This window comes from Agelaius phoeniceus, chromosome W (genome assembly GCF_051311805.1).
Source record: "Agelaius phoeniceus isolate bAgePho1 chromosome W, bAgePho1.hap1, whole genome shotgun sequence".
Classification (NCBI taxonomy): Eukaryota; Metazoa; Chordata; class Aves; order Passeriformes; family Icteridae; genus Agelaius; species Agelaius phoeniceus.
In genome coordinates this window covers 17,892,960-17,917,011 of record NC_135301.1, presented here as the reverse complement: position 1 = coordinate 17,917,011, position 24,052 = coordinate 17,892,960, and the positions used below count along the sequence as shown (strand labels likewise).

General features: G+C 44.8%; 1 long non-coding RNA gene across 1 annotated transcript; it reads right to left on the bottom strand.

The window, feature by feature from the left end:
* Positions 1–17,124: 17,124 nt before the first annotated feature.
* LOC129132408 (uncharacterized) lies at positions 17,125–23,542 on the bottom strand. The gene is made up of 2 exons (XR_008535797.2): positions 23,120–23,542; positions 17,125–17,508 (listed from the first exon to the last, which is right to left on the bottom strand). It is a non-coding gene; the product is annotated as an uncharacterized LOC129132408 (long non-coding RNA).
* Positions 23,543–24,052: the final 510 nt, after the last annotated feature.

The following is a 24,052-nucleotide window of genomic DNA, read 5'->3' as shown; positions in this document are numbered from 1 at the left end:
GCATTTTTATTGTTATCAGCGGGATGTCTAATAGGCCCCGCTTTCCTCCTTCAGCCCATACCTCGGGGTTTATCTCTGTGACATCCCCTTGGGATAACTTCATTATTTGTACCACCATCCTCTCTTCTCTTGGGACAATCCCAACCCCCAAATGGACCTGTAAATCTCTTCCTAACGAACTTATTCTAGTTTACGTAGGTAAATAAAATTAGCTTTACACTGTATTGAGTTTCCAATTATTTTTATATCTTCAATCACTGAGGCTCTAAATGGTTTCCCTTCAGCCCCTAATACCTCACAAAATTTTCTACCAATTACCATGCCTTCTGGTACTTTGTTGAGACAGGACTTATCTGCTCCTGTATCAACCAAAAATTCGAATTCTTCATTTAGGGGTCCCACCTCAAAGTTTACCAAGGGCTCCTCTAGATGTTGCATCGGGTCCCCTAAAGTGTAAAGCCCCTGACACCCCTAATTGTCACCTCTAAGAACCCTCTCTAAGGCTTCTTGTTCCCTGGATATTGCCTCATCGAGACTGAGCTTTTTACAAACCTTCCTAACGTACCCAGTTTCTCCACAATAATAGCAGCGCCGTTCACTCAAAGGGACTTGGGGTCTCTCCATCCCTCTTGTACTTGACAGTACAAGATGCCTATCCGTGCCTCCTCCTGGTGGTGGACCTGACCACTCTTTTGTTACCTTGCTTGCCCCCACACTTTCTCTAGCTACTGCAACCATGATCCTAGCCTTGGCCTTTGCTCTTTCTTCTTCCCTCCTTAAATACACTTTCAATGCTTCTCTCAATAACTCAATTATGTCCTTCTCTTGCCAATCTTCAATCTTTTCCAGTTTTCTCTGTATATCAGTCCAAGATTTGGTAACAAATTGGACCTTTAGTAGCACTTGACCTTCTGGGGTGTCTGGGTCTATTTTAGAGTACAATTGGAAGTTCCGCTTTAGGCGATTAAGCCAAGTAGCAGGAGTTTCATCCTTCTCTTGTGCACCTTCGAATGCCAATTTGGTATTAGTTCCTTTGGGAACTGACTCTTTGATCCCTGGAATTATCAAAGACCTATATTCTATCATGGCCCTCCTCCCTTCCTCCTGATTAGGGTTCCAATTGGGATCCGTTAGTGGCAATTTTTGTTCACCGGATGGCACTTGGGGTCTCAGACAGTTATCTTTCTCCCAAATTCTTATGCTAGCAGCTCTAATCATCCGGACCTCTTCTGGGGAAAATAATATATTTAAAATGTAATTCACCTTCCCCCAAGTGTAGATATTTGGACCTAAGAATTGATCCACTTGGTTGGCTATGCCCACTGGGTCCTCAACTAAATTCCCTAACTGTTTCTTGAATCCTCTCACCTCAGAAGCCGTTAGAGGAGCATTCACAAAGCCAACACCTCCCACTACTACTCCAATAGGAACTTCTCTGAGGGGAAAAACTCTTTCTACCCTGGAGGTCTTGGATCAGGTACGGCAGTATGGCACATCCTCCGACCCAAAACTGCTCATTTGAGGGGTATTAGCATTACCCTGGACTTTCTGTAGGTCAACAGCTGTATTTGGTGATAAGAGTTTGCCAGGTAAGGAGGCATTTATGCCCCAACTAGGAGGAGGCAAGGGGACAGCAATAGGAGGGGGAGAGGAGCCTGGGTGCATGTTAATTTGAGCTGGAGAAGAGGTGGAGTAGGCACTTGTGGGGGTGCAGAAGCAACTGGAGGAGCCAAAGGGGGTGGTGAGGGAGTGGACACCAGGGGAGATACCAGGTCTACCATAGAGGAAGGAAAAGAGGTAGAAGGACTTAGAAGGGGTGGTAATGGGGTGGCAGCCGGGGGAGGAGCTGGATCTGCCATTTGAGGTGCCTGATGAAGAGGATTATAAGGTGGAGGGGCATCAGGAGGCAAATAGTCCAGGGGGGGTTCCACCTTTTACTACTGTCTCTTACTCTGGCATCCCCTCCTTCATTCCCCTCTTTCTTCCTCTGTACCTTACAAATTCGCACACCTTCATCTCCAATAGCACTCTTTAACCAACAAGCTGCATTTAATAGTTGCTCAGGATCGGTATCTCCTTGAGCTGTCAGATAGTGACTCAGTTGTTGACACATCCACTTATCCTTTGTCCCACACCATGACCATCCTCCTTGCACATCTAACTCTGGCCAGACTTCTACACAGTAGTGAATCATCTTAACCTTATCTAATCCCTCCATGGCCCCTATAGAATCCCATCTCTCTAGCAGTTTACCCTAAGGGACTGTGGGGGGGTATATTCTTCAATCTCTCGCCTCTCTTCTTACCATTACATCCTCCCATTTTTCAGGTCTCAACAGAAAAAAATCACAAAGGTGTCTTTACTCAAAAAATGTACTGACAGCTAATCTCAAGAAAAAATCCTATTTGAGGAGTTCCAGCCTCCTCCACCGCACATCAGATTTGCCTGACCCCTCAGGACTTTACAAAAAACCACTGCCTGATCTCTCGTTTGCCTAACTTCCCAAATGTTAGGACTTACCGTTTCAGGACTTAAAAACAAACTCTGGCCTCCTTCGCCAGGATTTGTGCCTGACCCCTTTGTCAGGACTTAATTTGCCTACAGGACTTGTGAGCTTGCCCGAATCCTTCTCGGGACTTGCAATCTGCCTGACTTCCCTCTGTCAGGACTTCTGGGGGTGCGTGCCACTCATACACTATTTCCTCCGCACGCCCAGAGGGGGGCCCTCTTTACCCCTTAGGAGGCGACTCACTCATGTTCCCGGCTGGCTAGGGGTCCAAACTCACTCCAAGGGTCCGAGCTGCCAGTCCTTGTCCCACTCAGACACACTCGCTCGCCTCCTACTCCTGCCACCGGATACTTCTCACCAGTCCAGCGCTCCTCTGTGTCACTGGTCCCAAGGCGATCTTCTCTGGTCCTGATGGCTAGCTGTCCTGGAGGTCCAAGATGGCCGGTCCTAGTGTCCTCTTTAGGCATGGCTATCTCAGATGAGTGCCCCAGCTGAAATAAACACGGGCAGGAGACTTTTCTCCTTTTTAATGCCTTTATTAAAAGTGATCAGCTCTGGGGGGAGAACCGACGGGTCCATGCTCACGCTGCCGCTGCTGCTCCCAGGAGTGACTCAGAGGAGGAGGAAGAGTGCAGCTTTGTCCACTGGTCTGTGGGCAGAGCTGAGGATTCCGTCCTCACGAGAGCATCGGGAAAAATCCCTTGTTCACTTTTTTGGTTTGACTCCCAGGGTCCTGCCTCTAGCTGAGGTCCTTCCTTGGCTAGGGCGAGGGGCAAAAAAAGGTCTCAGTGTCTCTGCAGGCTCTGGGCTTTGTTCCTCACGTCCAGACATCACTTTGATCTCTTAATTCTGTGTTGGCTCGTTGGTTTTGGGGTCTTTTGGTAAGTTTGGTGGGGTGGCTTTCCCGTGGCATGCTGGCTCCGAGGTCATTTGCATGCCCTCTGATGTCCCCGTTCCCCCCCCCCCATGTTCCCTCCTTTCACTGTCTGAGAAGGGTCATCCACCTGGCAGCAGTCAGGGTGGTACTGACAAAAGAAATAGTTAACGAAAACGACTGGTGATTACAATAACAAACAGTTAGAACTCCACCCTGGCATCAACTGGTCCAACCTGTTTACTCTGCAACCTTTTAAAAAAAAATGGCAGCTTTTTCTACTTATAACAGGTGCAGTATATTCTTGTCAAGAATGCTGAGTACAGATGTTTCAGTTTCTCCTGCCTGCTTGGAAAACAAGCACATCTTTCAATATATCATGCCAGGAAATAAAACAAATCATGTTGCAGTGTGTTTTTATTTTGCAGGTTGTTGTTTGATTTGTTGTTTGGTAGTTTTTTTGGGCTTTTACTCCCCCTGCTTTTAGAGTGACACAGACCTGCCTTTGTTATTCAACTGAGCCAGGTGTCTTATCTGTTGTTACTTAGCAACTTTCCTGCCAAGTTTCAAACCCCTTCCTCCCACATCCAGTTGTTAGCCCCTCCTGTCCCAAGCAGTTTTTCTCCCTTGTATTCCCTGACTTGTGTTCCACCCCCAGTTCTCTCGATTAGCTGTACATTGTATCCTCCCTTGAGACCGCCCCCAGTTTATAAGCTGTTGTTTGCCCCCAGTCCTTTGCCTGAGACCCCGGACTCGGAGAGTTTACCATCAAATAAAGCAACCCAGTGCCACCCAGGCCCACGCTGTGCCTTTTTGTTCCGTGATGCGCCCCCACTGGTAGCTGGGATTCAGCGGGGCCCTGAAAGAGGGGGACTGTCACCCCCCACCCCCCCCACTGTCACCATCTAGCCTGGACATGCAACAACATCAGATTAAGGAAAAAAAGATTAGGATACTAATGCACATTGTTGGCAGGTTAGGCAACTTAACCCAAAATATTTTTGGCCTCTGAAATATTGGAATAAATCACACGAGACTCCATTTTCTTCATGCAGGAAAAGCCCATTCTTTATTCACATAACTCATTTTTATACAGTTTTACAGACCTCATGTGTGACTCCAATTGGTTACTAGCTTTCTTGCCAATTACTCTATTGGTTAGTAAAAGGTATTTTACTTGGCCATCAAATCTCTCTATTCTTAAATTGTTTACATATTTTCTTCACTGATTCTCATGGGATAGATTTAATGTTTATGCAGGTGCTAGTTGTTTTTCACCCAGGAATAGACTGTTATGTTAACAAACTATTCATACCAGGATTGGTTTCATATGGGAACTTGCAAAGTGCTAGCTGCACTTAGAAGTGACAAGCTAGCTACTGATCTAACAGAGCAGGCCTGATTTTTTGAGACCTTTCTTTAATAATTTTTCTACTTGACTGCAAAACTGGAATGCTGAATAGAGATGTCAAATTTTACTATGTCTTGGTCTTAATTTACACCAAGAAGAGATATATAGGTGTCATGGTTTGACACTGGCCAAAGGCCAGGCACCCATGAAAGTCACTCACTCACCCTCCCCTGCCAAAGCTGGGCAGAGGAAAGAAAAAAATTAATGAAGGGTTCATGAGTTGAGATAAGGACCAAGAGAAAGCACTTCAAGGGCAAAACAGGTTCAACTTAAAGGTACAAAGTGAATTTGTTACTAACAAAATCAGAGGAGGATAATGAGAAGTAAAGTAAGCCCTTAAAACACCTTTTCTTCCCCCAACCCCTCCCTCCTTACCGACAGCACGGGGACAGGGGCATGGGGGTTTTGGTCAGTTCATCACCTGAGGTTTTCTTCTGCTGCTCAGGGAGAGAAGTTCTTCCCCTGTGAGACCATGGGGTCCCTCTCACAGGAGACAGTTCTCTGTGAACTTCTCCAACGTGGCTTCAATCTCATGAGCAGCAGTCCTCCCAAAACTGCTGCAATGTGGGTCACTCTTCCAACGGGTGCAGTCCTCAAAGGACAGGCTACTCCAGCATGGGAGCAGGGGCCCCCATTCTCCACTGGGTCTTCTGGACCACAGCCTCCTCCAGGCATCCATCTGCTCAGGCATGAGCACCTCCCTAATGGACTGTGGGGGATCTCTGCATCCCCCGTGGACCTCCATGGGCTTGGTGTTTCCATGTTGTTTCCCTCACATGTTCTCACCTCATCCTCTTCTCTGACTAGAAAAAACTCTGCTCCTACTTTGTTTTGATTTTCTTCTTAAATATGTTATCACAGAAGCATTACCAACATGTCTAATTTGCCCAGCTTTGGCCAGTGGCATGTCCATCGTCAAAACCATCAGGGATTGGCTCTGCTGGACATGGTGGAAGCTTTCAGCAGCTTTTCACAGAAGCCACCTCTGTGGCCCCTTCGCTAGCAAAAACCAAACCGTGTAAAAACAGCACAATAGGATTCTTTACTAAAGTATATATAATTCTATTTGACCCTCTTCCTAGTTATATGAACTTGTAGATCCATGAACCAAGCCATAAATAAATAATCTGTATCCATATCTGTGGAGTATAAATTTAAACATTAGAATAAACACCAGTGTTCTAGGGTGACTTTATGATGCTGGTATCCCCATCCTTCTGTTTAGCCCAGAAATAAGTTCTGCACCTTTAAAACTAGATCTGAGAGCGAAGAGGGAGAGAAGGAAAAGCGGTGGAATTTTTTCTGCAGCTGTATTCAAAACATAGAGATAAGAGCTTCAGCTCTCTTGGTGCATGTTGTCTGCAGCACAGACAGTGAGTGGGAGAGAACTCTCCTGTCGCAGACATCTTTCATGAAAAATCCTTTCCTTAGGATTTTTCCTCCTGAGAAGCTGAGAGGCCTCAGGAACAAAATGTAAACATTGATTATCTGCTGCTGTGGACTGCAACAGGTGGATCTGTGATTGGTCCATGTTGGATGTTTGCAATTAATGGCCAATCACAGCCCAGCTGGCTCGGACACAGAGCCTGAGCCACAAACCTTTGTTATCATTCTTTGCGATTCTATTCTTAAGCTAGCCTTCTGATGAGAACCTTTTCTTCTATTCTTTTAGTATAGTTTTAATGTAATATATATCATAAAATAATAAATCAAGCCTTCTGAAACATGGAGTCAGATCCTCGTCTCTTCCCTCATCCAAGAACCCCTCTGAACACCGTCACACTCTCCTTTGCTTTTCGTCTTTTTTTTTTTAGCTAGCTGAGGAAGAGAAGTTCCCCAGACTGTGGCTTTTCTTTTTCTTGGAACTGTTTAGCCCTGCTCTGGACTGAAACCCAGAAGAACACTGGGAGCTCATGCCTCTGGCCCACCTGGGGCCCAGGATGATGCATTTTCCAGCTGAGGAGGGACTGATAGAGACTGAGTGAACCGAGCCACATCCCACAAAAGGAGTCTCTCTGAATTTGCCATCTCTTCAGAGCAACAAGAGGTTCCATAGTTTAATATTATTCATTTTTTCATGTTTGTGAGTACTTTTCTTGTTAAATAAACAGTTTTTTCCACTTTTCTTGAAGGAGATTTTTGTCTCCCAAACTGGTGGGGGGAGGGGCTGCTGAATTCTGCCCTTTAGGGAAACATCCCTTTGGAAGTTCCCTTCCAAATTTGTCCCAAACCAGGACAACTAGTCATAGTGGAAAATATTTTTTTTTTAAAACACTGCAGTTTCTGAAGAATGATAAATAAGACCATAAACTCTAAGTTTAGATTTACTCTAATTAGTCCTCAGGTTAATATCATTGTATTGTGTATTGCCTTATTAGTGTTGCAAGTAGCTAGATAAAGTAAAAGGGTTAACACTCTATTTTAAGTACAGTTTCATAGCACAGATTGCTTAACATCTTCTAGTCTTAATTTCTCCAATTACTAAATAAATTTAGTCATTGGAAAATGTGATCTGGAAAGGACTATTGTGAAATACAAATTAAAAATTTTCTGGGAATTCCTGGCCTCTTAATAAGGTAGAGTGTATCCAAGTCTTTTAGGTTTTCATTTGTTTGTCTTCTATCTATGCTTGTATCTTTAAGTTTAAAAATAACATTTATTTTTATCATTAGAATTTTAAAAATAAATGTGAAGTGATATTTTGTCCTCATTTTGCTGCAGCAGTAGCCAGCACTGCTCTTTGAAGCAGTGGTTCAAGCAGCTAAAACCAGTACTGAATTATTTAGTTTAATTTTCTACTTGAAATTAGAAGCCAACAAAACTGTTAAGAATATCTTTTTAGGTAATGCAACTACATATTTTCTTTACTTTCCTCCTTTTTTACTCAGCAGTTTGAGTTTTCTCCATATAAAACACCGTTCATTTCAAAGAGAGAGATGTCATGTTATACTTGATTGCCTCCAACTTGGAAAAAGTAAAAATGCATGCTGATTTTTGTTTCAGAATGCTAGGTTTGGATCAAGCCCCAATTAACACTGTTTAGGATAAACCATATGTGCTTGGTGAAGAAAAAAAGAGGCATAATCAGGCATAACATCTTAGAAACTTTTATTGTTCAACATTTATTTTGTTTGTGCTTTCCCTTAAAAGTTTGAATTTATATATGTAATCTCTGAATTTATGCAAGTTTCAGGCATTTCAAAACATATTTGAAGAGCACACTGTGAGAAAGAGAGAAGTGGCCAATGATCAACCCTCTACATATATGAAGACCTAATTCTGAATTCGCTAAAGTCATTGTTACAGGAAACTTATTTTCTCTGGAAGAGTTTACATGAGATTTGTAATGACCAAGAAAGTTAACCTGTAGACCTCCAATTTATGTACAAATCACTGGAATATATTATTTAATATATTTTGTAGTAAAAAGGATCTCAGACTGATTTGCAGAAACAAACAAAACTCCACAACTTTTGTGAAAGTTGTAAAGCCGGTATGTTTATTACAGCGCTGGACGCATGTGGGAATCATTCCCCTAAAATGACATGCACATGCGTACCTCTGGGAACTCCAGATCCCCTTTTATTTCCCTCTCAAATACATATGAATCCAATTTCACAATAGGTTCATACATATTCATTCCACTGATTTCGTGTGGCACTTGCCTCTAATTCTTCTTTATCAGAAGGAACTCCTGGGTCAGGTTGCCCTGCTCTGTCTGCCCCTCCCCCCCCCCCCCCCCCCCCCCGCTCCCCCCTTATCTCTTGTCCTTCGACTGAAGCAGTCCCTCCAAGCACAGGCCCTTTGCGAGAATAGGCAGTCAGACTAAGCAGCAAGTACAGACAACTCAAAGATGTACATTTCACCTAAATCAAAATGGATTTCTACTCTGGAAAATTTCCACTCTGCCTCAAGACAACTAAAATTTATTTTCTCACTTCATGAAAAAGTTCATAAGAAGGCCATTTTCCTTCCTGAATTACTTGGGTGGAGGCTCATAGGGTATATGGCCTATGAGAAGGGGTGTGATGGAGATTGTTTAGGACTGGCAGAAATTGAACCCATGGATATTTGACTATCCCTATACCAGTGATGCTTCCAAATCTGGCAACGAAATGCATTATGTATTACCATGCCATTAACTAACCAGATGTATGCTGTATGCTAGTTGAAAGAGAAAATGGCTTCTTCACATATAACAAGAATGATATTTAGGATAGGGTCTTCTTTCAGAATTAGTTCAGTATGTAGAAATATATGGATTTTTTTGCTTTTATGCTTTTCTTTTTGTGAACCATGTGATTATTAAAAGTAATGCAATGAATACGAAGATTGAAAGGAATTGGTCTCAAAGGTATTTTATCCATCTCCTAATGAGTATAAAACCTTAGGAAGTTACAGATTATCTAGTATGTGAGATACAGATACAGAACTGCAGATCTCGTGAGATAGGGTCAGTTGTGATACTTCCAGAAAGCCAATTGTCAGAATTAAAAAAAACCCCAAACAACAAACCACAAAAACCTCACTGTTGGCTCTGCTGGATTCATATTAATAACACAGTTCATTTTATATTTTACCTAGCACATTCTCTTTGCATCTGACAGAGATAGATACATAATTGCAGAGATTAAGAACATGCACTCCGCTATGCCAGCAAAGTAAAGCCAGTTTATTACACAGTTTACCAGTATTTATAGGTCACTACGTTCATACAAAATTTTCCAGTGGGACCCCTTTGTCCCAGTCCCCTTTAGAAACACAATCTTCTGATTATTCTTCTTACCCTAGTAATGTCCTTGCTATCTCTCACCAACAAAGTCCTTGTCACATCTTCCCTTGTCAGAGCGGTCAGTGTCAGAGGGTGTGACCAGACATGATGTCTTCACTTCTGTTCTTGCCTTGAGTTTATCTCTCCCTTGGCTTTCACTGTATGTGGTGGTTTGACAGGAAATATGTTTTCTGGGATGCTGTGGTCAGGCCAATTGGTGCTCAGATTTTAATATTGGCACCTAATGTGGCCATTGGGACATTGGACACGCCTCTGAGAACATGGGGTTAAAATCAGGGCTCTTCCCTGGGAGGCTCTCTTGGGTTTCCAGCGGGAAAGAGTTCGGGTCTCTCCCCTGGCCCAGCTGCTGGCTGGGCGGGGGGAGGGGAAAAGCCATGTGGCCGGGAGAGGTAGGCCTGACCCCAGGGATGGAAGGGTGGAAGAGAGAGAGAGAGACACCGGGAGCCATTGGGCAGTCGTCCCCGTCCCCCCCCCCCCGGGAGACAGAGAGAGAGAGAGAGAGACGGTGCCTGGGACTGTAACCTTGAAACTTGATAAACATGTGCCTGTGCCAGCAGCACGGCTGAGATGGAGAAGAAGGGGGTGCAGCCGGCCGCTTGCAGGAGCTTTTAACCCCTTTTCAGACAATGAAGACTTTACAGAACATTACCCTTTCCTAGAAGAGAGATAGAGTGGAAGATGAAGAAGGAAATGGGCAAGTGTGAGAGAGGTCTGGGCAAGTGAGAGATGTTGGAAGAATAGAGAAGAATCTTAGTGGGAAGAGATGATGGAGTGTCTTTTGCTGGACTCTTTTTGTATAGCCATGGACAGAACCATTTTCCTTGTGATACAGAGACTGCATCTAGGGGGAGGCAATGCCTCAGAACCAAGAGGGTTCAGTGTTGGTACCCCTTGGCCCCAGGAGGTGAAATATGGGGGGGACAGATGTCCCAAAGTTGAGACTGTGCCTTTTTGGAGGGGAACGAAGCATCCTTAAAAGTCGACCCTAGAAGCAGCTCTGGTCCGTGTTCAGTGGTGAGAGTGCTGGACATGAAAGGAAGAGGTCACCATTGGCACAAGAAGGACTCCTTCTCCTCTTGATGAACTGAGGATTGAGTATTCTGAAGGGTGGTGCCGGACTGAGAGTCGATGATTTGGGGGATGTATTGTATTGGGAATTTGTTGGGGAGGAGGAGGAGATGTATTTGTGAAGTTTTCATTTTCCTTGCGTGTTTCCTTTTTTTTTCTCCCTTTTCCTTGTAGTTTAGTTAATATTTTTTTTTTTCCTAAGTGGGAGCCTGCTTTGCTTATTCCTGGTCACATGTCACAGCAGAAACCAGGGAGAGGGTATTCTCATGGGGGCACTGGCATTGTGCCAGTGTTAAACCATGACACTGTACCAGGGCCAAAAGGTCTGCGATGCTACCCAGTTCAACTTCTGTAGCTGTCTGATCTCTGACACATAATGAATGCTCCCTTAGAGAATGAATGAAGTTTTGTCATTCCTTGTACAGGGATGGATAGCTTTTTTCTCATCACCACTTTTATTTTAAGGCTTTTATTTTTATTCCTCAGTGCACTTTCTTCTGCAAGCATGAATGACAGCTTACATAAACAGTAGTGTTTGTGGGATTTTTTAAAAATAATATTAAACTCAGAATCTGCTGCCCTGGCAGCAACACAAACCAAAACCAATTTTTGTCTCAACTTACTGAACTAACTCCTTTTGAACTTTGAGAAGCCAAATGAGAGTTTGGCTGTTAAAAGGCACATCACATAATTTTCTAACTACCCAGTCCCCATAATGTTCTGGCTATATTAGCTCAAGTAGTCAGAGAACTAGTATACAAAGTAAGTTCAGGTTGCCTGCTGCTTAATGTGTTTTTAGCTTTATTTTCAACTTCCCTGGAATAATTTTTTCTGAAGCATTCATTTTTTGTTTCTGCATCTTCATGTTCCAGTCATTTTTCTTTGCTGTTTCACCTTTCTCCTGTGAGAACCTTTCCCCCCACCTAATTTTTCTGCACTTTTGTGTCCTTTTCTTTTCTACATCCTGTACTTGGTTGCTTTCTATATTCTAGTGGATAGTCAATATCCTATTTATTTACTTACTTCACATAATCACAGAATCACAGAACATCCTGAGCTGGAAGGGACCCACAAGGATCATCAAGGCCAACTCCCAGCCCTGCACAGGACTATCCCCAAGAGTCACACCATGTGCCTGAAAGTGTTGTCCAAACACATCTTGAACTATCAGGCTTGGTGTGGTGACCACTGCCCTGGGGAGCCCGTTCCAGTGCCCAGCCACCCTCTGGGAGAAGAACCTTTCCTAATATCCAACCTAAATCTCCCCAACACAATTTCAGGCCATTCTCTCAAGTCCTGTCACTGGACACCAGAGAGAAGAGATCAGTGTCTGCCCCTACTCTTCCCCTCATGAGGAAGTTGTAGACTTGACTTCTGTAAGTAATGACTAGTGGTTATTCCTGTGCAGGTTATACATTGAACCAAAATATGCTAATATAAAAAGAAATGAGTTGAGGGTCTTTTGTTTTGTTTTCCAGACCAAAATGTAAACCTGAAACTTCATTTCAGTCTCCACAGAATGCTTCATTAAACCCACACATAAGAAAGGCAAAATGAATTTTAAAAGCCAGATCCATAAAATTCCTGGGTTTTTAAGCAACAGTGCTTGGGGCACTTTAAAGGAAATCAAAATGCTCTCTTACATGTTGGATGCACATCCTAGTCACTGGACATTTAGTACAAGTGCAGCAACGCTTCTGTCTTTGTAAATTTGGCCTTGAAGATAGGTTTCCACTGGAAAGCATTCATTAAATTTGACCTGAAATTTGCAGAATTTGAATTAGAGTTTACCTACATTTTTAGCAAATTAACAAGTTGCCAAAAAATGTTGTTTCAGTTATACTGATTCCACCTGGAAAAAAGAGTATTGGCATGCAAAATCCCCTGTCACTTTTATTTCCATGTTATAGTTGAATAGATAAGGGGTTTTTTGTGTGTGTGTGAATGAAAAATTTAATGTGTGAATAAAGATGTATTTATTTGGATTAATTCTCATTACTTTAATAGGACTTGCAGGACTCCATGGTGGATTCATTGACTCTTATAGACTACTCGGGTCCTAGATCTGATTCTGTAGCCATACTTGTTTTAGTCATTGCTGTTGGCTAGTAGAGTAACTAATATGCCTGCTGATGTAACTAAGAATATAAGCAAATCTATTATCTCCCCATACTTTGCATAGTGCTGTACACCTTGTCGCCCTGTTTTTTTAAGATTTTCTAAGCCTTCTGATGTTGACATTCTTGTAGCAAACTTTCTCACACACTTTCTGTAAATAACTCATTGTTTTGCATTCCTTTATGGAGGAGGAGAAAGTTGATGGACTGTTGGTCTGTCCAGTGTCATTGGAGAGGTGGCACTGTCACCCTCCAATCCACTGTCACTCTTGGAAAACTATAAATGTTGGAGTCAGAAAATAAACGTCCCTTTTTTCTTCACCTTGTAATAAAGCCTCTGATCAGCCTTATCATAAGGCAGAGCAATGTAGCCCAGGGGCCCAGTCCCCAAGGAGACGGGGTGCCTGAATGCTAAGTTAGCTCAGGCCAATGCCACGGGGCTACCATCTAGCAAGCATGGTGATTATCAGCTCTATAGTGATTGCAAGCTCTCAGGATTTCAGCTTTGCTTGCTAGGTAGTGGTGCCCCGGGCTTGAGGCTGCAGCAGACGGAGAGAGAGGAGAAGGAGAAGGCGCAGGCTGTTCCACGGAGATGGCTTTATTTGGGGAGATCCGTGAAGGGTCTCTGCTCTTCTTCTAACTAATGGGGTACAGCATGCTTCTTTTATAGGGTTGGATAGGATCCAAACTTGACCAATGGTAAGAGGTTAGGGGTATCCATAATTGACCAATAGTAAGGGTTAACATGACATTGCCTTATAGAGTTACAGAGATAAGTTAAGGGCAGAGGACAGGAATTTCCTTTGCTGTTTCAGCATTCCTATTATTCAGATTCTCCATGGCGCTTTTCCTAAATCTATGGGGTTTACTACAACCTTGAGAACAGCGGTGTGCGCTTGTGTTCTTTCATGTCCTATAGCGACACACCTAATAGAAGTTCACTGGTTAAATGCTTCTGAAATGAAAATTCCTAAGTGACTTTAAATACAACATTTTGACTTCACTGTGAAAAAAGTAGACTTTTAGGGCTGTGTTGTTAATATTCTGTGTGATGACCTGGCTTTTCAGTGGTATGGTTTTGAATTCTCCTGTTGGGAATTTTGTGGACCCACAGTAGGGCAAAGGTTCAATTTATGATATTTTATAAAGCAGTAGAATTATGAAGAGCACCGATTCCAACAATAACTTGGTATTCTGTACTAGTTTTCAAGATACTCATCACTACATTTAGACATAGCCTGATGAGACTCACTTGTAAATATCAGTCTAACCTTGAGCCTTCCTCTCCAGTTAAAACAGTCCCTATGCAGAACCCTAGATGAAATGCTATACATTTGCATTGATATTATATTTTTGTCTATGAATTAACCAAGTCTTTTTGATTTTGTTGGCATCTTACACTAAATCCTATCAATTGTTTTGAAGAAATGGAATTTTGCCCACACCTTTTTGGAAATGTGCAGTAGCTCAAAACTACCATGTTTTATTTCTGAATATACCATTGCCTATTTGCAACATGGAAGTTCTAGGAGTGCCTCAAGGTTTAAACTGAGGAAGAAAATGCAATGTAAAAAATTAGTCACTCTTAATTACTAACAGTCAAATTCAACTTCTCTTATAACTGGTAGCAGAACTGCCATTGACTTAAGGCAGATCAAGATTTGGCCCTGAATAGAGCAGAATAGTTCAGTTGGAAGGGACCTACAATTATCATCTAGTCCAACTGCCTGACTTCTTTAGGGCTGACCAAGAGTTAAAGCATGTTATTAAGGGTATTGTCCAAACGCCTCTTAAGCACTGTCAGACATAGGGCATTAACCACCTGTCTGGGAAGCCTGTTCTGGTGTTTGACCACCCTCTCAGTAAAGAAATGCTTCCTAATTTCAAGTCTGAACTTCCCCTGACACACAATGAGGTCATCCCTCAGTAATCACCTTTCCTCCAAACTAGTCAAACACAGTGTCCCCATTTGCTTCTCATAGGACATTCTTTCCCATAGCACCATTGCCATGTCTCTGCACAAACTGGTCTTTGTTTCTCTGAGAGCAAGGACTTGAAGCAATTCAATCCAATTCAGCCATTCTGTCCTTCAGGAATCATACAGCTTCCCATGCTACAATGACCCCATCTCCTCCACGTCTGTTGTCATGTTATAATGCCACCTCAAATGGAAGATGGATGTTTGCCAGATTTGTTGGAAAAGGTATTATTGCAGTGTGGTCGGAATAGGGCATAAGGCAAAAAAGTTAATGTGTGTATTTCATAGATTATTTCTGAAAATTATAGGAGTTCATCAAATTTGGACATCTTTCGCAGTGACACAGAATACTAGACCATGATGTATTTAGTCTACATGATCTCCAGTACAAAAATCTATATGACATTCCCATTCCTAATGGCCAGACATATAAAATTCATGGGGTAAGATCGGCAAGGGACATAAAGAGAGCTCTTGACTAATGGGATGGAAGACAAATTAGTCCAAAAAAACCTCCAAAAAACCAAAAGAATTGTCTGAGGGAAGAAAACTATTCTGAGTTACAGGATAATCTTTTTTTCTAATGTGGCAGTGGGGTTTTGAAGATTATTTGTTTAGTCTCTCCCTAAAGTTGTTTACCACATCTTCCCGCCTTTTCTCCGTGGCAGTTATGATAATTCCAGATCCTTCCCTGTCTATCCTCCAAAATCCTGCCCCTGCAGCTTGTCTGTCATAATTTGCTACACCCATTTATCCAGAAGCTTCGTTGTCAGTTATGATATTTCCCTTCACTCACTGGTATGTATCTTTCCCTTCCCCTTTACTTTTGGTTTTATGTTTACATTTATCCCCCCATACCCCTCCTATCTAGCCCTTGATTTGTTAGACAGTCTCCTCCTGGGAAACTGACCCCCCCCCAAAGCTGCCATTTTTCTTTGTTTCACTTTTTTTCCCGCTGCTCCTCTTCGAGCCGCGGCGCTGCAACACCTGCGCCGCTCCCGTCACGGGAAAGAATAAAGGCAGCTCAGAGACGCAAGCAAAGAGTACTTCCTTCTTCCTTTACCCCAGTCCTTAGACATGGGTCCACATTTATTGGCTGCTTCTGGCGGTACGGGACCCCAGCCAGTGGCCAAACCGCAGTCCTGTCTGCTGGTGGCTGAGGCGAGATGTGGCCACTCCTGGTGCACGCTGAAAACGAAAGGGGATCAGAGCATGTGGGCGACCAGCGCCACCGCTCCTCCCGCAATCAGGCGCAATGTCATTCTAACTCTAGGTCCTTCTTCAGTTATCAGCAATGCTGATGATTTGGCAAGTCCCCTCCATCATATCTCAAATGGCAGTAACACTCCATCCTCTTCTGAGAGGGGTCATGATGCAGTTGTCATTGGGATGACAATGATTCCCATAACTGAAGATCCCCAGTACTTTGGAATTGCCAAAAGTCAACTCAAGACAGACAACTGTAAGTACACATACTTATATATAGTATGTAGTTCAGTCCTTTTTCTTTTTTTTTTTTTTGGGGGAGGGGTGGGGGAGTGCAAGGACTGGGCTCCTTAGCAGTGCTAATAGAAAAATGGTGCAAATTCCTGGGAGTGGAAGGGTAGAGTTGAAATGTATGCAATTTGTTAAGGAGTACTTTGGTACATTGGATGAACTACTTTACATCTGTCAAAACTAAATTCAGCCCTTGTGATGAACCAATGAACTCAGCAGTGTTAGGCTCAAAGCCCAATCTGTATTCTACCAGTCACCAGTAGTCTGTTCACTAATTTCCGTGATCTTTGGACAGTCCTGTGCACCTAATGTATTCTTGGGATAAAACACATCCTGGATCAGAACCAGAAGTCAATTTTTGCATTTGTGGCTAAAACGGGGTTGATAACACAATAGTGTTTTGGTTATTGCTGAACAGTGCTTTCTCCTTCCCCCCCTCCCCCAGCAAGTAAGTTGGAAGTGGACAAAAGGCTGACCTGAACTGACCAAAGGGACATTTCATACCATATGACATTATGCTCGACAATAAAAACTCAGTTAAAGAAGGAAAAATAAAGAATGCTTGTGGTTATGGTGCTTGTCTTCTCAAGAAACTGCTACTCATGCTGAGTCCCTGCCTCCCAGGAAATGGCTAAACACCTGCTGATAGGTTGCAGTGAATGAATTCCTCTTTTTGTTTTGCTTGCACACACAGTTTTTGCTTTCCCTTTTAAAATCTTATCTCTATCCATGAGTCTTCTTGCCCCATCCTTCTATTTTCTCCCTGTCGAGGTTTAGGGCAAATTTGGAGGAGAATTTCCAAATTAGGGCTCCTCCAGTTAGCAAACCCACACAGCCCCTCCCCCCAGCCGGTTCGGGAAGGATTTCTCGGAGAGGAGTGGAAAGAACCTGTTTATTTAACAAGCACAGCACCCCCAGCACACAAAATGAACAATACCGGATGACACCACTCTGAAACAAGATGACAAATTCAGAAAGTCTCTCTCTGGGGGTGGTCACTCTGGTCTCAGTCCCTCCGGCGCTGGGGCTGCTGCTGCAGGCCAGAAGGTGCAGGATCTTGGTGTTTCTCAGGTCCCAGTCCGGAGCAGGTTCGAAGTGATCAGAAAAAGGAAAGGAGAAACCGTCCAGGAAGAAATTGGACAGTTTAGCTGAATTAGCTAAAGAGCAAAAGCAAGCAGAAGCAAAGCGAGCAAGAGCGAAAGAGCCAAAGCAGAAAGCAAAAGCAGCAAAAGCCAAAGCTGCAGTCTCTGTGTCCCGCCAGGCTGATAAGAAAACCAAAACAAAACTTTCCCGCTTCAGAGCCGGTCTTAAAGGTACAGAACATAATATCCAACCTTAACAGAACACATGAATGGGGATACAAGCATCATAACGTCACCCTAGGACATTCCACCCCTTATCCCTATATCATCAACATACTACCACACATCATGCATTTATTTCTCACCCCACAATCAGATCTCCCTGTGGTACACATCGTGTTGTTCCATCTCTTTGCATTATCCACCATGTGCAACCTGGTCCCTGAGCAAAGACAACCCCAGAATGGGTTTGTCTGTACTCAAGGCAGAATTGACCCACACATTCTTCCCTAACAAACCTCTGACACGTACCACTGGGACTTTATCTCCATCTATTACATTCAGGGAGTCAGACTGGGCAGGACCTGCTCGGTTGGTGGAACCTCGGGTGTTAACTAACCAGGTGGCCTTTGCTAAATGCTGCTCCCAATTTTTGAAAGATCCCCCACCCAAAGCTTTTAGCTGGGTTTTTAGTAGTCCATTGTACCTCTCCACTTTGCCTGCAGCTGGTGCATGGTAGGGGATATGGTACACCCACTCAATGCCATGTTCGCTAGCCCAGATGCTGATAAGGCTGTTCTTGAAATGAGTCCCATTGTCTGACTCAATCCTCTCAGGGGTACCATGTCTCCACAGGATTTGGTTTTCCAGGCCCAGGATGGTGTTCCGGGCAGTAGCATGAGACACAGGGTAGGTTTCCAACCATCCAGTGGTGGCTTCCACCATGGTCAGCACGTAGCGCTTGCCCTGGCATGTCTGGGGCAGTGTGATGTAGTCAATCTGCCAGGCCTCCCCATACTTGTACTTGGACCATCGCCCACCGTACCACAGGGGCTTCACTCGCTTGGCCTGCTTGATGGCAGCACACGTCTCACAGTCATGGATAACCTGTGAAATACTGTCCATGGTTAAATCCACCCCTCGGTCTCTTGCCCACTTATAGGTGGCATCTCTGCCCTGATGGCCTGAGGCATCATGGGCCCATCGAGCTAGGAATAACTCTCCCTTGTGTTCCCAATCTAGGTCTATCTTTGACACCCCTATCTTTGCTGCCTGGTCTACCTGCTCATTGTTTTGGTGCTCCTCATTGGCTCTACTCTTGGGGACATGGGCATCTACATGGCGGACTTTCACAGGTAGCCTCCCTACCCTGGTAGCAATATCTTTCCACTCATCAGCAGCCCAAATTGGTTTTCCTCTACGCTGCCAGTTAGCCTTTTTCCACCTCTCCAGCCATCCCCACAGAGCATTGGCTACCATCCATGAATCAGTGTAGAGGTAGAGCTTTGGCCATTTCTCTCTTTCTGCAATGTCCAGGGCCAGTTGAACGGCTTTGAGTTCTGCAAGTTGACTTGATCCACCTTCTCCTTCAGTAGCTTGTGCAACCTGTCGTGTGGGGCTCCATACGGCTGCTTTCCACTTCCGGTTCATCCCTAAGATGCGACAGGAACCGTCAGTGAAAAGAGCATAGCGTGTTTCCTCTGGGGGCAGTTGGTTATATGGAGGAGCCTCTTCAGCCCGTGTCACTGGTTCTTGTTCTTCATCTGTGACACCAAAATTCTCACCTTCAGGCCAATTCGTAATTACCTCCAAAATCCCAGGGCGATTTAGTTTACCTATATGGGCGCGCTGAGTGATAAGAGCAATCCACTTGCTCCATGTGGCACTGGTGGCATGGTGAGTGGAAGGAACCTTGCTTTTGAACATCCACCCCAGCACTGGTAGTCGGGGTGCCAGGAGGAGTTGCGCTTCTGTACCAATCACCTCTGAGGCAGCTTGGACTCCTTCATAGGCAGCCAAGATTTCCTTCTCTGTGGGAGTGTAGTTGGCCTCAGAGCCTCTGTAGCCTCGACTCCAAAATCCCAGTGGTCGACCCCGAGTCTCCCCAGGCACCTTCTGCCAAAGGCTCCAGGACAAGCCATGGTTCCCGGCTGCAGAGTAGAGCATGTTCTTCACATCTGGTCCTGTCCTAACTGGGCCAAGAGCTACTGCATGAGCTATCTCCTGCTTGATCTGGACAAAGGCCTGTTGCTGCTCAGGGCCCCAGTGGAAAGTGTTCTTCTTGCGGGTGACCAGGTAAAGAGGGCTCACGATCTGACTATACTCAGGAATGTGCATCCTCCAAAAGCCTATGGCACCTAGGAAAGCCTGTGTCTCTTTCTTATTGGTGGGTGGAGACATTGCTGTGATCTTGTTGATGACGTCTGTAGGAATCTGACGCCGTCCATCTTGCCACTTCACTCCCAGGAACTGAATCTCACGAGCTGGTCCCTTTACTTTGCTCTTTTTAATGGCGAAACCAGCTCCCAGGAGGATTTGGATGATTTCCTTTCCTTTCTCAAACACTTCCGCAGCTGTGTTCCCCCACACAATGATGTCATCAATATATTGCAGATGTTCTGGAGCCTCACCCCTTTCTAGTGCAGTCTGGATCAGTCCATGGCAGATGGTAGGACTGTGATTCCACCCCTGGGGCAGTCGGTTCCAGGTATACTGCACTCCCCTCCACGTGAAAGCAAACTGGGGCCTGCATTCTGCTGCCAGAGGAATGGAGAAAAATGCATTGGCAATGTCTATAGTGGCATACCACCTCGCTGACTTGGACTCAAGCTCGTACTGGAGCTCTAATATGTCTGTCACAGCAGCACTCAGTGGTGGAGTCACCTCATTCAATGCACGGTAGTCCACAGTCAATCTCCATTCTCCTTCAGATTTTCGCACAGGCCAAATGGGGCTGTTGAAGGGTGAGTGGGTCTTGCTGACCACCCCTTGGCTCTCCAGCTCTCGGATCATCTTATGGATGGGGATCACAGCATCTCGAGTGGTTCTATACTGTCGTCGATGCACTATGGAGGTGGCAATTGGCACTCGTTGATCTTCTCCCATCAGACATCCTACTGCAGATGGATTCTCAGACAGCCCAGGCAAGGTGTTCAATTGCTGGATGCCCTCTGTCTCTACAGCAGCTATCCCAAATGCCCACTTGAGTCCTTTTGGGTCTTTGAAATACCCACTTCGAAGGTAGTCTATGCCCAAAATACATGGGGCCTCTGGGCCAGTCACAATAGGATGTTTCTTCCACTCATTCCCAGTGAGGCTCACATCAGCTTCCACCAAAGTGAAATCCTGGGATCCCCGTCACACCAGCAATAGAAACAGACTCTGTCCCCACATGTCTCGACGGAATTAATGTACATTGTGCGCCAGTATCAACCAAAGCTTTATACTCTTGTGGTTCCGATGTGCCAGGCCAACGAATCCACACAGACCAGAAAACACGATTTTCCCTGGCCTCTACCTGGCTAGAGGCAGGGCCCCTCTAAGCCTGGTTATCCTTCTTTCCCTGGGCATATGTCTTAGATGTTCCTTCAAGGGGATCAGACGTGGCATCATCAGCATCATACCTGGCGGTTCGGCTACGGGCAACTGGAGCTGCTTTCTTCCTGGTGGCTTCCTTCAATTCACGCACCCGTCGTGCCAGAACAGCAGTAGGTTTTCCATCCCACCTCCTCATATTTTCTCCACAGTCACGCAGGTAGAACCACAGCTCTGTTCGTGGGGTGTACCTTCTCTGGCCATCTGGGGAATGTCTGCCTTGGATACCAGAACCTCTGATCTGTACTGCTGAGATTTGGAGAAGGTCTTCTTTAATCTCCTCTCTGAGCTTCTTATGATTCTCCTCTATCTTATCCTCTAAGTTCTGCAGACGTGTTTCTACCACTGCAATTCTGGCATGTGTTGGGCCATGCACAGCATCTGCATATGCTCGGAGCTTCCTTGCCATATCCAGCACAGTCTCGTCCCTCTCATCCCGCTTCATTATGGCTAGGGCAGAAGCATATTCGTGTGGCCCAAGTCGCACAAGTTTCCGCCACATCACAGACGTGCATGGCACCAAGTCTGGGTTCCTAGTTGTCACATCATCTGAGAAGATAATCTCTGCCACTGCCATCTCTCTCAGGCGTTGGATCCCTTGCTCTATGGTCTTCCACTGTCTGTTGCATATAAAGATCATCTGCACACAGGTATCTTTGTGCAACACTTTCCAAGACCCGTGCCCAGAGGCTCTGAGGGTTTGCCCCCCTCATCATTCCTTGGTCAATGACAGGATCATGTGACAGGGATCCCAAATGCCTCGCTTCTGTGCCATCCAGAATTGTAGCCTCGCCTGCAGCATCCCAGAGACGGACTAACCAACTAATTATGGATTCATCAGGTCGTCGGGTGTAATCCTTCCGTAAGCCACGAAGGTCCTTCAGGGAAAAGGACTCAATATTTGCATCTGGTCTTGCACCTGCTGCTTTGACTCCTGATTTTATGTCAGGAGGCATTGAGGTTCCTTCTGCTGCATCATCATCATCATCATCATCCACTGGTCGATTGGTCTTGTCTGTGCATTTCCCACTTCTGGTACTGGTAGCAACAGCCATTAGTTTAGCTGCTGGCTTAGGCTCACTATCTGGTTTGGCTGCTGGCTTTGAGCCTGTGGTGTTGGCTGCAGCCTGAGTGACTGGGATAGCTGATTTATCTCCCTGCCCCCCTGCCTCCGTCTGCTGTCCTACAGTCTCCAACAGAGTGCGATAAGCATATGCCAGGGCCCAGCTCACTGCAATGACCTTTCTCTCCTTAGGCTCATCCTGGTATTTCTCTTTCAGATATTTCCCCACCTCAGCTGGGTTCTGAATTTGTTTATGGGGAAAATCCCAGACTATAGGGTCGGAGAATTCCTTCAGGATGTGGCCCATTTCCTCCCATTTCCCACACCACTCAGGATGTTTCACCCCTGGGTCTACTCCTAAGTCAGGGGTCTCATCAGCCCGTCTAGAAATCTCAGCCCTCATTCTGGAGAGACAGCAGACTGTATAGAGGAAGGTTACCAGATTGAATACAAGAAAGATGGTTTCTCTAACATTCAGGGGAAACTGAACATCCTTTACTACTGATTGAACCGATTCATAGGAGAAGAAGGAAAGCAAAGGCTGAAAAGCCTCATTCCCTGCTGCTCCTCCTCTAACAAACTGGATGAATAACCATAGCCAAGAACCATTCATACCTGGAGCAGACCCCAACATGTTTATAAACTTCTTGCACATCATTGCCATCAAGCCCAGCAGGATAGCTATTCTGGTCACTGCCCCTCTGCTGTAAAAACTACGTATGAGGGACAATACTAGAACTATTTCAGGATAGGAAAATAAACCTAGGGACCACAGAGGTATTAAAATCTCGAAAAACCCTAGGGACCAGAAGCACATGCAAGCCTTCACCCCAACACTCATCATCAATTCAAAAAGCATGGCTATTAACTGCTTCAAACAGAGAGTAATGGCAACCAAAATACCCACAAAACAGGGTTTTTCCACTCACTCTCTCGAGCCCCACGTTGGGCGCCAAGATTTTGTCGAGGTTTAGGGCAAATTTGGAGGAGAATTTCCAAATTAGGGCTCCTCCAGTTAGCAAACCCACACAGCCCCTCCCCCCAGCCGGTTCGGGAAGGATTTCTCGGAGAGGAGTGGAAAGAACCTGTTTATTTAACAAGCACAGCACCCCCAGCACACAAAATGAACAATACCGGATGACACCACTCTGAAACAAGATGACAAATTCAGAAAGTCTCTCTCTGGGGGTGGTCACTCTGGTCTCAGTCCCTCCGGCGCTGGGGCTGCTGCTGCAGGCCAGAAGGTGCAGGATCTTGGTGTTTCTCAGGTCCCAGTCCGGAGCAGGTTCGAAGTGATCAGAAAAAGGAAAGGAGAAACAATCCAGGAAGAAATTGGACAGTTTAGCTGAATTAGCTAAAGAGCAAAAGCAAGCAGAAGCAAAGCGAGCAAGAGCGAAAGAGCCAAAGCAGAAAGCAAAAGCAGCAAAAGCCAAAGCTGCAGTCTCTGTGTCCCGCCAGGCTGATAAGAAAACCAAAACAAAACTTTCCCGCTTCAGAGCCGGTCTTAAAGGTACAGAACATAATATCCAACCTTAACAGAACACATGAATGGGGATACAAGCATCATAACGTCACCCTAGGACACTCCCTGTCTCAGGAGTGAGCAAATGTCTGTTGGCTGGGTTTAACACACCACATTATGAAACACTGATTTTTGAAGGAGTAATCAACCCTGCAGTAAATAACTGAAAAAATCTAAATAATATGTAACTGCATTACTTACTATGTTTCATTCATTTAGGTCTTTAGCTGTTTCAGAGAAGGTTATTTCTATCTCTCTATTCTGTGAACTTGTACATACATTTCTGAAGTGTTGCTAGAAGCCTGATCAGTTTCTCTGAGAAGTCATTCTAAAGATTGCCAGTGTAGTTGGTGAATGTTGGATGTGCACCTAAGTGATATCCGTATCTGTATCCTGACTGATTTAGTTTCACTGCACAAACTACAGTTTAAGGGAATAGATCTAGGTCAGAAACCTTTGCCTTGTTTTGCATAGCTTAAATACTATAATAGGTTCCTTCCTAGATATGTACATTGGCGCATGCATGCATATGCATGTGCAGGACT